This window comes from Puma concolor, chromosome C2, assembly GCF_028749965.1.
Source record: "Puma concolor isolate L17-30 chromosome C2, mPumCon1.1.hap2, whole genome shotgun sequence".
Taxonomy (NCBI): domain Eukaryota; kingdom Metazoa; phylum Chordata; class Mammalia; order Carnivora; family Felidae; genus Puma; species Puma concolor.
Genome location: NC_141675.1, coordinates 21,213,621 through 21,228,482, shown reverse-complemented (window position 1 = coordinate 21,228,482; position 14,862 = coordinate 21,213,621). Strand labels below are relative to the sequence as shown.

The window sequence follows — 14,862 nt, the reverse complement described above, 5'->3', positions numbered from 1 at the left end:
GCAGCATCCCAGCAAATTTCTCTGCCATTAGGGCCGCTAAAGCTACCTTTTTACAACGAAGTCTGAATCTCAACCTTTGTAGGGGATAGGGAACATCTTCTAATGTGTTCCTTCTTTAGGTACTCTGTCTTATCCCTAGAGGTAGTGGCTGCTTCTAAAATGCCCTATTCTGGAATTCTTTAGCATCCTCTTTATTCCTTTGCCATTAATCTGTTGTTATTTAATAATTCTTTCTATTAAATTAACCCTATTCAATTTAGTGTATGACCTCTATTTCCTGGCTGAAGCCTGACTGATCGAAAGATCAAGCCTCTTCTGCTGATGAGTGCCCTACAAAATTTTTCAAGAACTACCTGACCTATCTCCACTTCTGTATTCTAATCTCCCCTAGTCAAAGGCCACCCTAGAATTCTGTTTGAATAGTATCTGTTTTCTTTTACCTTTACGTGAACAGGTTATGCACCTGTTACACAAAGACTGTAACTCTTTGTTCTGATCTTTGGTGGCAGGGAAATTACTTTGAAGAGTCACTCAGAAGGCAGAATAATCCACAGTTTTCACTGAATATGCTTTTAGATCAGAAAGCTAGATGTTCTCTTTGAACAGTGAAAATAAATAGAAAAAGATAAATTTTAAAAAGCCAATATGTTTCGACAAATGATATATTCGTGTGCCATGGAGAATAAATGACTTCAATAATCATAAAAGAATGCTGCTGGAATCACAATATTTTTTTTCCAAATCAGACTTTATTCTATGAGATAAGTAAACTACACATCACCCGTTGACTTTTGCCTTCATTAGCCTCTGAGTTTCTGCTCACTGAAAATGAAAGCCCCCCCCCACCCCCACTCTCTTTTACCTACATGATTAATGACACTTGCTAATCACCTGTCTCTTTCTGCATAGTTCACTGCAAGTGTGAGAAATATTGTCAGAAACTAAATGAACCTTTTGGAGTTGACTGATTTCTCCCAATTTTTATGATTTTACCCAGCATCTGAATGGCAATTTATTTTAAAGTAAAAGAAGAAAACTCTCTCCAAGATTCTGATTTCTGATCCCTACTAAAGCAGAAAATGCACAACCTAAATAAAGTTGTTTCCAGAATTTACCTGATAAAACTTTTGCTTTTGTAAGGCCTTGTCAAAATACTTTTAAAAGGCAATTTAATTGTTTCTTTTATTCTTATTGTTCCATGTGCTGATTGAGCCAAATGTGAATAAGCTGTATTTTATCCAACTGACTCCCCTTCCAAACTTATTGTACCGTTCAAACCACAGATGGAATTTGTGGACAGATATACAATTTTATTTATTTTTTAAAATGTTTGTTTATTTTGGAGAGGTGGGGGAGGGAAAGGGAGAGACAAAGAGCACGCAAGTAGGGGAGGAACGAAGAGAGACGGAGAATCCAAAGCAGGCTCTAGGCTCTGAGTTGTCAGCACAGAGCCCGACGTAGGGCTCAAACTCGCAAACCATGAGATCATGACCTGAGCCGAAGTTGGACACTTAACTGACTTAGCCACCCAGGCGCCTCAACAAATATAAAATTTTAAATCTAACACATGTTATTTGTAAACAGAATGAGATTCAGGGTATCATTCAACTTTGTGAGTATGTCTAATCTGGAAGGTTAAACATAGTTTAAAAAAATGAAAAGAACATGAACCTCCTTTCCACTTGCTGGATGGGATGCTGTCTGATTCATGAACACTTTAATAAAGCCAATTAGATATGTAAAAAATTTAGCAGAACACATGCTTGTTAACTGATAATTATGGATATTTCATTTATATTTTACACTTATGTGCAGAAATAGTACTTGTAAAAAGAGAAGCACATACGAAGTATATTTTTATTAAGGATTCTTAACACAGTAAAAAAAAAAAAAAAGGCAAATCATTGGAATTCACATATGTCGAACATTGGAGTTGAAAGTAAATTGAAATCTCAGATCCGTGGTGGTTTTGGAGTCTAATTTCTGATGAATTGTGGGTTTTTTCTTTGTTTTGATTTGTTTTCTTTTGTTCTGTTTTATCCAAGACAGAGAGTTCCTTTTCATTAGAGGAGAACTGGTTTCATGGCAGCATGGTATTTAGAAAAGTCTGGGTCTTCAAGACTAGAGAATCTGAGTTCAAATCTTGTGCTTGCCCTACAACTTTGGACCAGTTAGGTTAGCCCGTTGGGCCTCAGTATCTCTCTCCATCTATAAAAGAGAGAGAATAATACTCAACGTAGAATTATTGGAAGGACTGAATTAGGTGATGCAAGTAAACTACAGAGTACAACTCCAAACACAAAATATGTAACTTGCCTTCTCTACTATAGCCCCAGCATTCACAGAACTACAATCTGAAAACTCCCAAACATCATAGAAAGGTCCGGAGGCCTAGGCCAAGTCCATCTAGGGAAGGTTACCACTGTGAGATTTTAACCATACCCAACTGTCTATCAGTAGTTAGTAGTGAATTCTTGATCTCCATGTATCTATGAGCTCTGACATACTCAGAAGGTATTGATGAAATGGATGAAAACATAGATCACTTTTAAATCTCGCATATTTCCCTAGTACTATTGAAATACAGTAAACACGGGAAGAAGCACAGGTTGATGAATTTTCAAACACTGAGCACACTCGTATAACCATCACAAGGATCAGGAACAAATATTGTGAAAATTCCAGAAGGCCCCATTTGTGTCCCTTCCAGTCACCACCTCTTACCCTCATTCCACGGACAACCCTTATCCTGGATTTTAATGTCAGACATTAGTGTGGAGAATATGTTGAGTTTTAAGTCACTTTTCTACTGTTTAATCATTGATAATATTTTTTTAATTATTTATTAATGTGTATTTATTTTTAAGAGACAGAGCACAAGTGGAGGGGAGGGGCAGAAAGAGAGGGAGACACAAAATCTGAAGCAGGCTCCAGGCTCTGAGCTGTCAGCACAGAGCCCAATGTGGGACTCGAACTCCCAAACCATGAGATCATGACCTGAGCCAAAGTCGGATGCTTAACCGACTGGGCACCCCAGGCGCCCCTCATTGATAATCTTTATTCAACAAATGTCTGTTCAGTAGCTCTTAATGACCCACGAATTATACTGCCAATATATGATAATGAATGAAAAACTTACTCCCTGCCCTCCTGGAGCTTATTATCTAGTAAGAACTAGGAATAAAAAAAAACCTCTAATAATACGCACTTGGTGAGCCAAAATCCAAATTTATTCCCTAGGAGAAACATACCTGCAAATTACTAGTGATTTACAATTCCAGCAGTTAATCAGGTTTCACACAAATGACTTGGCATTAAGGAATCATCTCTCTAAATTCCATTCAGGATTCTATACTGAACTTAAAGGCTTCATGAACAATCAAGAAGGGATTTTATTTCTTATTTATTTATTTTTAATTTTAAAAATGTTTATTTATTTTGAGAGAGAGAGTGCACCCATGTGCTTGAGTGGGGGAAGGGCAGAGAAAGAGCAAGAGAGAATCCCAAGCAAGCTCTGTGCTGTCAGAGCAGAGTCTGATGTAGGGCTGGGTCTTATGAGCTGTGAAATCATGACCTGAGCTGAAATCAGGAGTCGCATGTTTAACCAACTGAGCCACCCAAGTGCCCCAAGAAGGGATTTTAGTAAAATTATAAATGTGTCAAGAGAAGGGAGGGAAATGTAGGATTAACTCATGTTTCTCTAGCTCATGATACCCAGTTACGGTCTGTAGAGTATTAGCTCCATCAGAAATTGATCAGCTTTGAAAATGGCAGGTTACACAAAGGTGTTTTATTTTAGATAAATATGATATTTCTTTAGCCTTTAATATGTTAATGTTATTTCTGATCATCCAAGATTTTATAATACGTAACATTTTCCAAACATACTGAATCACAGAACAACTTTTCTTAATAAACCATCTCTTGAACAAGTTGCTAGGAGGAAGATGTTGTAGCATAATGGTTAGTAAAGGGTATTCGTGTCTGACAGTTCTTCATTCAAATATCTTGTATGGGGCCAAGGACTTGACATATCTGAGCTATTGTGATCTCATCTGTAAGATATAATGAATTGTATATACTACATAGAATGGTTAACAAAACCAAATTAGGCATCATATATAATGTATTTTGTATGTTCCTCATTGCAAAGGACACACATTTGTGTGTGCGCGTGTGTGTGCGTGTGTGTGTGTGTGTGCATGTGTGTGTATAAAAATAAACAGCCAACACATAGCTATGAAGATAGAACCTCCATTATATATAAAGGAACTTTATTAACCCAGAAATCAGCAAAACTGCTTGAATGGCATAATTTGAGAAACACAGGACCAGGCTGTACATTTCCCTACTCTATTTTATTTACTTTATTTCACACCTCTTTTCTCCCTTGGTTTTCATATGCTTGCCCCAAGATGTGTCGTCTGTGACTCTATTCCTCTCTCTAGACAGCTACCAAAAAGGCCCTGGTCTTTCATTCTTAACTAGAAATTAAGGTGCTCATTTATCAATAAAATATTTACTGAGACTTTCTTAAAGAATGACTCTAACTCAAGGATATATTTAATTGAAAAGACAATACTTGAAGATAAAAAGAATCTTAAAGATCCAACATAATGAATCTCTAATGAGGAGAAGATAGGAAGTCATTTGGGGGACTGAGCGGTCTTTTTATCTTCCGCATAGACCTATTGGCTAGGATTATAAACATAGGCTTCTGCAAATGTGCAATTCTTATATACCTTTTTAAGCGAAATCCCTGGCACAGTTCAAGAATGCGGTTTTGAGCAAAATCCCACTTTGTCCCCAACACGTATTTTCACTAGTAGGCACATCAATTTTTACCATCCTTGCTCTTACCCCCTCATACACGATTCAAATCCCAGTACTCTCAAGAGAGTGACTATATCCACTTTTAGCACAGCATCTCTGACAGGTGGGTACCACCTAATCTAAACATTAACTTTCTATTCTCTTTTGAGCAGGGTATTTATTTAAAATGTCACACCCTCATAAAAATGTCTAATTTTTATGAGAAACAATGTTTATTCCAAAATGACAGCATATACTTGAATAGGCTCAAATTATACCAGTCTTGTAGACTTTATGAATTTTAAATTACATGATATGATACAATACAATGTATAGACATTTCCATGTGTTTGGTTTTCTTTTTTTTCTAGTTTAATATTCTTTTATTATGATTGCATGATAACATCAAATGTTGAAGTGTTACTTATTGGAAATGGCAGATAATCATAAGGGAAGCTGTGGGAGTTGTTAAGATTCCTGAATATGAATAATAATGCTTCCTATTTATAAAGGACCTTTCTTCTCAGAAACCTAAATTGCTTTAATGGTGTTATTCTACGATATATATGTCTCTCTCTGCAGTAAGTAGGGGGCAATACTACCTATTCATTTGTTGAATTAGGCTATAGAAGGGAGACCGATTCAGTGCCCTGAAATTCAAGAGCGAGTAACCATGATATTAGAATTCAGGCGTCTGAATTGACTCTCACCCTTTTGCTAGGTTGAGTGTACCTTATTTCATTCATTGATGGTTAAACTTTATTATTGCATCTAGAGATGGTATGTTCACCAAAAAAAGGTGTTCTTATTTTTAATGCCACATATAATATTGTAATAACAATACAATTTTGTTTTTCTTTTTTTAATGATGATTTATTGATTTTGAGAGAGAGAGAGAGAGAGAGAGAGACTGAGCATCAGGAGGGGAGAGGCAGAGAGAGAGAGAGGGAGAGAGAGAGAATCCTAAGCAGACTCCATGCTCAGCACAGAACTGGATGCGGGCTCAGTCTCACAACTGTGAGATCATGACCTGAGCCGAAATTGAGAGTAAGAGCTTAACTGACTAAGCTACCTGGGCCCCAATTTTGCTTTTCAATGTAATTTTTTTCTTGAGTCTTCAGACTAGAGAGACAATAAAACACTGATATAAAAATACCATGTGTTTCTTTTTTGAAAGAGCACTTGTATGACATTCTTGTGTGACAGATAAAGGAACGAAGTCTCTTTGGGTGGTAAAAATAAGTGAGTGACATTATTTCAGAGGAAACAATATGGAATCATTCTAAAGAAGTGCAATCTCAGTAAGGTTGAAAATGGAAGAATATTCAGAGGGTTTTATTCTATTACATTGTGACACATTTAGTAGAGATGTTTTTCGTGGGGCACTGGTACATGTTCAACAACAGTCTCTGGAGTGGAGAAAAAGTCATGATTTGCAGCATTTGTCAGTGTCTGTGTTGCAAAGATTCCCATCATGGCCAATTTCATGTTGCCAAGGAGTCACTGAACAAGAATTGAAGGAGATACACAGGCCAGCATGGCCTGACGATTGCACATTATTGGATGTTGTATGCCATGCTATATATCTATTTCTATTTGCGGTGGCCACCACTTTGCACTTAGAAGACCTTTGACTACAAGGATGGCAGTTAATCAGCAGCCATGCTCCAGAATCATCATATTTGAGCAGAGGACATACCTCTTAGGATGACACCCAGCCAGTGGCAAGATGGCAGGGATGCTAAGGCAAGCCTATTCCTGGAAGACTTGAAATGCCTCTAAGGACAGACTTTGACTCACATACTTCACCATGGCTTTGTCAAACCTTTTCTTAAGCCCCTTGGCCATATGAGTCACTTCTGCCTTATCTCTGAGTCCTGTCTCCCTCATTTAACGACAGACCTGCATTGAGGTCTCATGGCTTTCCCAGTCTTTCTCATTTTCTTTCATAGGTATTTCCCCTAATAAAATTCCTGCATGCTTATTTCCATCTTCTTGTCTGCCTCTTGAGGGACCTGGACTAACATCCCATTTCGGGAGTATCCCTATCTAGCAAGAACTATTGTTACCTCATCCGTATTACTTGGACCAATTTGAGGCTGTCTGCAACTGTAGTGGAAACTTCTCATGAGCACTTACAACGACTCCCGAATACAAGCACTCCTCCTATGCTCAAGCAACCTGGTAGAAGCTGGACATATAGGAGAGTTAATATCTCCCAAGTATGACTGTCAGCCAATGAAAGCATTAATGTAGTGGATGAATGCTCCAGTTTTCTTGCCTCCCTGAGACATTCTAAATTATGTTTCAGAAAGTCACATATATTTCATGCAGAAAGTTGCCAATTTACCCTCTCTTTCTTGGCAGTCTTCCCTTCCCTGCTCCCTCTCCAATATAGCTTCTTGGGCTCACCTTCCAAATAAACTACCTGTATCCAAATCCATGTCTTTGGTTTTGCATTTGTGAAAACTGAAGATAGGGCACATCATTAAAACCAAGTGAGATAACATTTTAAATTGCTTTATTTATATATGGATTCATAAATTCTAAGTCTACTGCATTGAAAAAACAAATTGAGTGAATCTGGCCAGGTATAAGGAAACAGAGTAGAATGGAGACATGGTAAACTGAAGAGCGCAGGCTTTATCTACAGGAGATGGTAGTTCCTCACTGTCTGTTCACTTGTTATGCAGCAATTTGGGTCTAGACAGCCAGGTATTGTGAGTTTTACAGAGAAGCAATTAATTCAACTAATACATATAAGTAAATTTCAAGATTTTTATTTTTTATTTTTATTTTTTTCAATATATGAAGTTTATTGTCAAATTGGTTTCCATACAACACCCAGTGCTCATCCCAAAAGGTGCCCTCCTCAATACCCATCACCCACCCTCCCCTCCCTCCCACCCCCCATCAACCCTCAGTTTGTTCTCAGTTTTTAAGAGTCTTTTATGCTTTGGCTCTCTTCCACTCTAACCTCTTTTTTTTTTCCTTCCCCTCCCCCATGGGTTTCTGTTAAGTTTCTCAGGATCCACATAAGAGTGAAACCATATGGTATCTGTCTTTCTCTGTATGGCTTATTTCACTTAGCATCGCACTCTCCAGTTCCATCCATGTTGCTACAAAGAGCCATATTTCATGCTTTCTCATTGCCACATAGTACTCCATTGTGTATATAAACCACAATTTCTTTATCCATTCATCAGTTGATGGACATTTAGGCTCTTTCCATCATTTGGCTATTGTTGAGAGTGCTGCTATAAACATTGGGGTACAGGTGCCCCTATGCATCAGTACTCCTGTACCCTTGGGTAAATTCCTAGCAGTGCTATTGCTGGGTCATAGGGTAGGTCTATTTTTAATTTTCTGAGGAACCTCCACACTGTTTTCCAGAGGGGTTGCACCAGTTTGCATTCCCACCAACAGTGCAAGAGGGTTCTGGTTTCTCCATATCCTCCCCAGCATCTATAGTCTCCTGATTTGTTCATTTTGGCCACTCTGAATGGCGTGAGGTGATATCTGAGTGTAGTTTTGATTTGTATTTCCTGATGAGGAGCAACGTTGAGCATCTTTTCATGTGCCTGTTGGCCCTCCGGATACCTTCTTTAGAGAAGTGTCTATTCATGAATTTCAAGATTTTTAAAAAGCTATGTGGACAAAATAAATACACCTTGTGTATACAGAAGTGGCCCTTGAATTTGTGATTAGAGATTTTGGACAAAGATCCTAGTGGATTTAAACATGTAAAATGCAAAAATAAATGCCACTTCTTCGATGCCATCTACTTTCAACAATAGCTTCTTGATCTTTCCATGTCCTCTTTTTTTATACCCTTAAGAGAATTCCAGAGCTTGTGGCCTATCAAATTCAATAAGAGAATAGGTGAGTGAGTCACCAGGGCATCAAGTGCCTCATATGGCATATATATGTGAAGGAATTAAGAGAAAAAGAGGGTTTTATTCTCCTTTCTCAGACACGAAGCTTCTGATGTTTTAAGAACAGAGGCAAGTTGGGGGAATTCTTGTTCCAAAATAAAATGTTGCTAACTTAAAAAGAAACTGCTGAAGACTAAATTTTTTTATGCTAACCTGAAATGCATTCAACTTTACCTTGCTTTCAAATTGCATTTGCTGTATCTGTTTTTTTGTTTTTTGTTTTTTGTTTTTTTTTTGGTACTTTATTATTTTTTTAACAATTTCCTTGCTGGTAAATTGTAGCCCTTCTATTGTCACTTCAAATTGTTGCTGCAGCGAACTTTTCTCCAGTGTTCGCTTATCCCTCTTTTCTTAGCTCCTTATCCTTTATAAGACTTAGCTTGAATATGATCATCTCAGTGAAAATTTGCTTCCCTGAACATATATGCAGAGTTAAGAATGCTAGGTATTTAAAGGTATTTAAAGACAGTTGCATAAATCATTGTCCTTGACAATATTGACATTGTATGATTATTATTGGTTTCATTGTCTATCCCTCTATATGGGAATCCAGTGGAGGACTGGGTCACATGTACTTTTAATTCCACTGTCTGGCTTAGTGCCTGGGGTATACTGAGGGACTAACACATATTTCATGAGTAGATGCAAGTTCCTGACTTAACCTCTTTCTTCTTTCCATTACATCTTCCCATCTTCTTCTGCTCCTCATGCCAGCAAGGCTTATGGTGAAAAAATACAATTGGCATCACAAGACCTATTTCATTATACCTCATGGATCCTGGAATTTCCTTCTCCACTTCCTTCTTAAATCCTGAATGGAACTGTAAGAAGAATATAAGAAAGCAAAAAGAACACAGAGGAGGCATTGACTATGCAAATTTGCCAATAATTAGGGATTCGTACTCACTTATCATTGGAGGAGTGATATTATACCTCATTTTAGCCTCGCAGAGACCCTTAGAGGTAAGGAGGGTAAACACTATGATTGCAAATTAGAGAATGCTAATGAATGAGGATACTGAAGTGTAGAATGAGTGTGACCTAGTATGTTCTATTCATTCCTTTCCCACCTTTAGGAAAATAAATAGGGGACTATTTTTTCCCCTCAAGTCCCCTTTGAATGACAGACTCTATGCTGCCTTCTTGTTTGTTTTTTTGGGGGTTTTGTTGTTGTTGCTTGGGTTTTGGTTTTTACTTTTTTACTATTGTCTCTATTAGCTGGCTTCACTGAAAGTCAAATCCAGTGACAACTCAGCCAGAATAAATGAGTAACATGCTAAGTAATGTTACGCAGATTCTTCTGTGAAAGGAATTCAAGACAGCCTTGACATCCATCTATCAAGCATGGTTAGTACTAATAAAATCAGGCCTCCCACAGTGCAGGTGGATGGGCTGGCTGACCTTGTATCTCAAATGATTTATGGTAATTTGTGGTTCCTCATGATAATTAGAAGTCCTGCAGGAGAAAAAACTAAATAACTCCCTCCAACTGATGCACGTTGTCAAGAAACAGACCTTATATACCTGTATTTCTCTGTGCCCCTCTAATCAAGTTTCTTGAGCATCTCATTTTAGAAGGTGGCAAAGTGCGTAAGATAGAAGCTAGGAAGAAACTGGAGATGCCTTAAATTTCACATCTGCCCTTGAGTCTTCATGTGGAAGTACCCACACTTGACCGTCAGCAGAGTCGAGGCCAAGACATATAGCCTCAAGGTACTTCTCTCCTTGCTGGGCTGCATGGGGAAGAGTAACAAAATTTGAAAAGATGCAATAAATATACTTTTCTTTATTCCTCCCACTAGGTACAACTAAAGATCTTGGATATTATATATATGAGAAACTAAGGTAGAAGAAAGTGGATTGGTTAGGGGTCTTGAGGCACAAAGATGGATAAGATATTGTGTTTTCTGAGTTTTCTTTTTGCTTAACATATTCCAGACTTGGAACTAAAGAAGATGACAACCCAGAAAAGCCAATGAATAAAATATCCCCAATAAAAGTTGGATTTTACTATCCAAAGAACCAGAAAAAGGACAATGTGGGAAGACAGAAACTTTAGACAATACCTCTCTACCTAATCCAAATACCACAGAAAAAGATTGTGACCCTCACCCCCAACCACTTAAGATAAGACTGAGTGGGTAGTCTACACTTCCACCTTTGCCAGAATGATTTCAGAGAGGCAAAACTAAAAAGCCAAGAATTTCATCACCACTAGGTGATAACCTCCCCTTGTGGAGTTAAAGACCATGTAGAAAAACTTGGATTTCCAAATATATCTGGCAATAGTAAAGCACAACTTACAGCCCCAGCTTGGGTGGTGTCTGTAGAGATCTAATGGAGAATCAGGATATTCACCACCAGTGATAACCAATTTTTTTCCATGATGTCAGTAGAGGCCTCATAGGGAAGAATAACAAGACGCTCCTACTTTTCCCAACCAGAAAGGTGTTAATGGAGACTTAGTAGGAGACATGAACACCCATTCAGTAATGACTAAACCTCTTGTCTACCAGAGTGTGAATGGAAGTTGAGTTGGGAAACTTAACATGAATTCTCATCTGGCAGTGACAAGGTGGCACATTCCTTCCAACCCCTTCTATACTGTGTCAGAGGAAACAGGCTAAAATTGAAGCTTAACATTCAAAATGTCCAGCTTTTAATAAACAAACAAAAAATACTTCATCATACCAAGAACTAAGAATATCTCAAACTGATTGAGAAAATGACAGGTAATAGATGCCAATAGCAAGATAACAGACATGTTAAAATTAGTGCCAAAATTTTAATGTAGTCATTGTAAAAATTCTTAGTTGATAATTTTCAAACACTTGCAACAAATAAATAGAAAGCTTCAGCAAAGAAAGGGAAAATATAAAGAAGAACCAAACGGAAATTTTAAGACTGAAAAATACAAGAACCAAGATAAAAATAGCAATGGATGACTAAATGGAGGAACAGAAAGAAAGAAGAATTATAACAACAGAAAAAAAACCAACCTGAACAACAAAGACAAAATAAGGTAAAAACCAAAAATGAACAATCAGGGCACTGTGAGGCTATAACAAAAGTCTAACATTCATGTCATTAAAGTTTAGCAAGTAGAAGAGAAAGAGGAAAAAGTACTTGGAGAAATAAATGATGACTTCCTAAGTTTGGTAAAAGGTATGAAACTACAGATTCAGGAATCTTAGTAAACTCCAAACAGTATCAACCCAAAGAATTCCACACACAAATAAATCATAGTCAAACTTAGGAGAACTAAAAACAAAAAATTCTTGAAAGCAGCAAGATAAAAAACACCTTACCTAGATGCAAAAAATTATTTGAATAAGAGTAGCTTTTTGTCAGAAATCATGAAGGCCAGAAGGAAGCAGCACGAGATTTTTCAAGTACTTGAATAAGGAAACTATTAATACAATCCCACATCCAGAGAAATTACTCTTCAATAATGAAAAGGAAATCATAACATTTGAGACAAAGGAAAACGAAGAGAATTTATTGTTGGCAGGTCTATCTTAAAAGAATGGCTAGAAGATTGCTTCTTGGCCTTTTGGCCAAGAACAAGTGAAGAATGGCTAGAAGAATTTCCTAAACAGAGTTTAAAAAAAAATAAGGAAACTTGCTTGGAACATAAAAAAAGATAAAGTATACACTAAGCAAAAATGTTGGTAATGCAACAGTTTTTCTTTCTCCTATTTTCTAATGATGTTCTCCTTTAAAGTAAAAAATAATAAAAGTATCCTTGCACGTAGTGATTCTAAATGTATATGGAAGAAATATTTAAGGAAAGTATATTGTAAATAGGGAAGGTAAGAGAACATAAAGGGAGGTAAAGTTTCTATTCTTCATACAGATGGTGGAATGACAATACCCATAGACTGTAATAAATTATGTATCTATAATGTGATGCCCAGAACAACCACTAAAAAACTTTACTTGAAAGAGATACTTTCAAAAAGTATATAGACACTTCTCAGAAGATGGCAGCTTACGAAGACGCTGGGCTCACCTCATCCTGCTGATCACTTAGATTCCACCCACACCTGCCTAAATAACCCAGAATACTTCCAGAAGACTAGCAGAACAGACTCTCCAGAGCCAAGCGTAGACGAGAGGTCCGTGGAAGAGGGTAGGAAGGGCGGAGAGGCAGTATGCGCTACACGGACTGGCGGGAGGGAGCCAGGGCGGTGGAGGGGCAGCCAGCCCACCCAGCAAGGCAGAGCCCCCGAGTCTGGCTTGCAAAAGCAGAGGCTGGACATGGTGAGTTCTGACAGCCAACAGACTTAACACCTGGAGTGTTAAAAGTGAACAGCTCTGCTCTCAGAGAGCTGGGAGGGCAAGAGGACACCGGGAGGGAGAGTTGTTCAGCCCTGGAAGACAGAGGTCAGGTCGTTGGGGAACAAAGGCGCTCGCCAGCGCCATCTCCCTCACCATCCCCCAGCTGAAATCCCAAAGGGAACCAGTTCCCATCAGGGAACTTGCTTGCACTGGGCAAATGCCCAACGCTGTGCTCCTGTAGATCCATCCCTCCAACTGGTCGGCCTCCCTCCCGGTGCTGCAGGGCACCTCCCGCAGGAGACCACTGATGGCAAAACGAGCTGAGCCTGCCCCTCCCGCCCCTGTGCACCTTGCAGATCCACCCAGGCTAATACACCAGATCCCATCCAAGCAGCACCACAAGCATGGCAGTGTGCAAATAGTCCAGACAGGGGCCATACCACTACAGTGAGTCCTGCCCCTGGGAGAGGGGAAGATAAGGTACAAACCAGTCTGACTGTGGCCCCAGCAGTGGGCTGGGGGCAGACATCGGGTCTGGCTGTGGCCCCGCCCACCAACACAAGTTATTTGGACAGTACAGGGGAAGTGCCCTGCAGTTGGGAGCCACCCCAGGGACTATCCAAAATGACGAAACGGAAGACTTCTCCTCAAAAGAAACTCTAGGAAGTAGCGACAGGTAACGAATTGATCAAAAATGATTTAAGCAATATAATGGAACAAGAATATAGAATAATAGTCATAAAATTAATTACTGGGTTTGAAAAAAAGTATAGAGGACAGGAGAGAATCTATTGCTACAGAGATCAAGGCACTAAGAAACAGGAGGAGCTAAAAAATGCTATAAATGAGGTGCAAAATAGAATGGAGGCGACCACAGCTCGGATTGAAGAGACAGAGGAGAGAATAGGTGAATTAGAAGATAAAATTATGGAAAAAGAGGAAGCTGAGGAAAAGAGAGATAAAAATATACAGGAGTATGAGGGAAGAAATAGAGAACTAAGTGATGCAATCAAATAGAACAATATCCGTATCATAGGAATTTCAGAAGAAGAGAAAGGGACTGAAGGGGTACTTGAAGAAATTATAGCTGAGAACTTCCCTGAACTGGGGAAGGAAAAAGTCATTGAAATCCAAGAGGCACAGAGAAGTCCCTTCAGACGTAACTTGAATTGATCTTCTGCATGACATATCATAGTGAAACTGGCAAAATACAAGGATAAAGAGAAAATTCTGAAAGCATCTAGGGATAAATAGGTCTAACCTACAAAGGGAGACCCATAAGACTAGTGGCAGACCTAGCTACTGAAACTTGGCAGGCCAGAAAGCAATGGCAGGAAATCTTCAATGTGATCAACAGAAAAAATATGCAGTCGAGAATCCTTTACCCAGCAGTCAGAATAGAAGGAGAGATAAAGGTCTTCCCAAACAAACAAAAACTGAAGGAATTCATCACCACTAAACCAGCCCTACAGGAGATCCTAAGGGGGATTCTGTGAATGAAATGTTGCAAGGACCACAAAGTACCAGACACAGCACTACACGCATGAAACCTACAGACATGACAATGACTCTAAACACGTATCTTTCAATAATAACACTGAATGTAAATGGACTAAATGCTCCAACCAAAGGACATAGGGTATCAGAATGGATAAAAAAAACAAGACCCATCTATTTGCTGTCTACAAGAGACTCATATTAGACCTGAGGACACCTTCAGATTTAAAGTGACAGGATGGAGAACTATCTATCATGCTAATGGAAGTCAAAAGAAAGCTGGAGTAGCCATACTTATATCAGACAAACTAGACTTTAAATTAAAGGCTGTAACAAG

General features: G+C 38.6%; 2 long non-coding RNA genes across 2 annotated transcripts in view; both read left to right on the top strand.

The window, feature by feature from the left end:
- Positions 1 to 14,862, top strand: part of LOC147577130 (uncharacterized) — a 189,580-nt gene that overhangs the window by 23,548 nt on the left and 151,170 nt on the right. The window lies entirely within an intron of this gene.
- On the top strand, positions 9,967 to 10,750 carry LOC147577131 (uncharacterized). The gene is made up of 2 exons (XR_015255754.1): positions 9,967 to 10,094; positions 10,686 to 10,750. It is a non-coding gene; the product is annotated as an uncharacterized LOC147577131 (long non-coding RNA).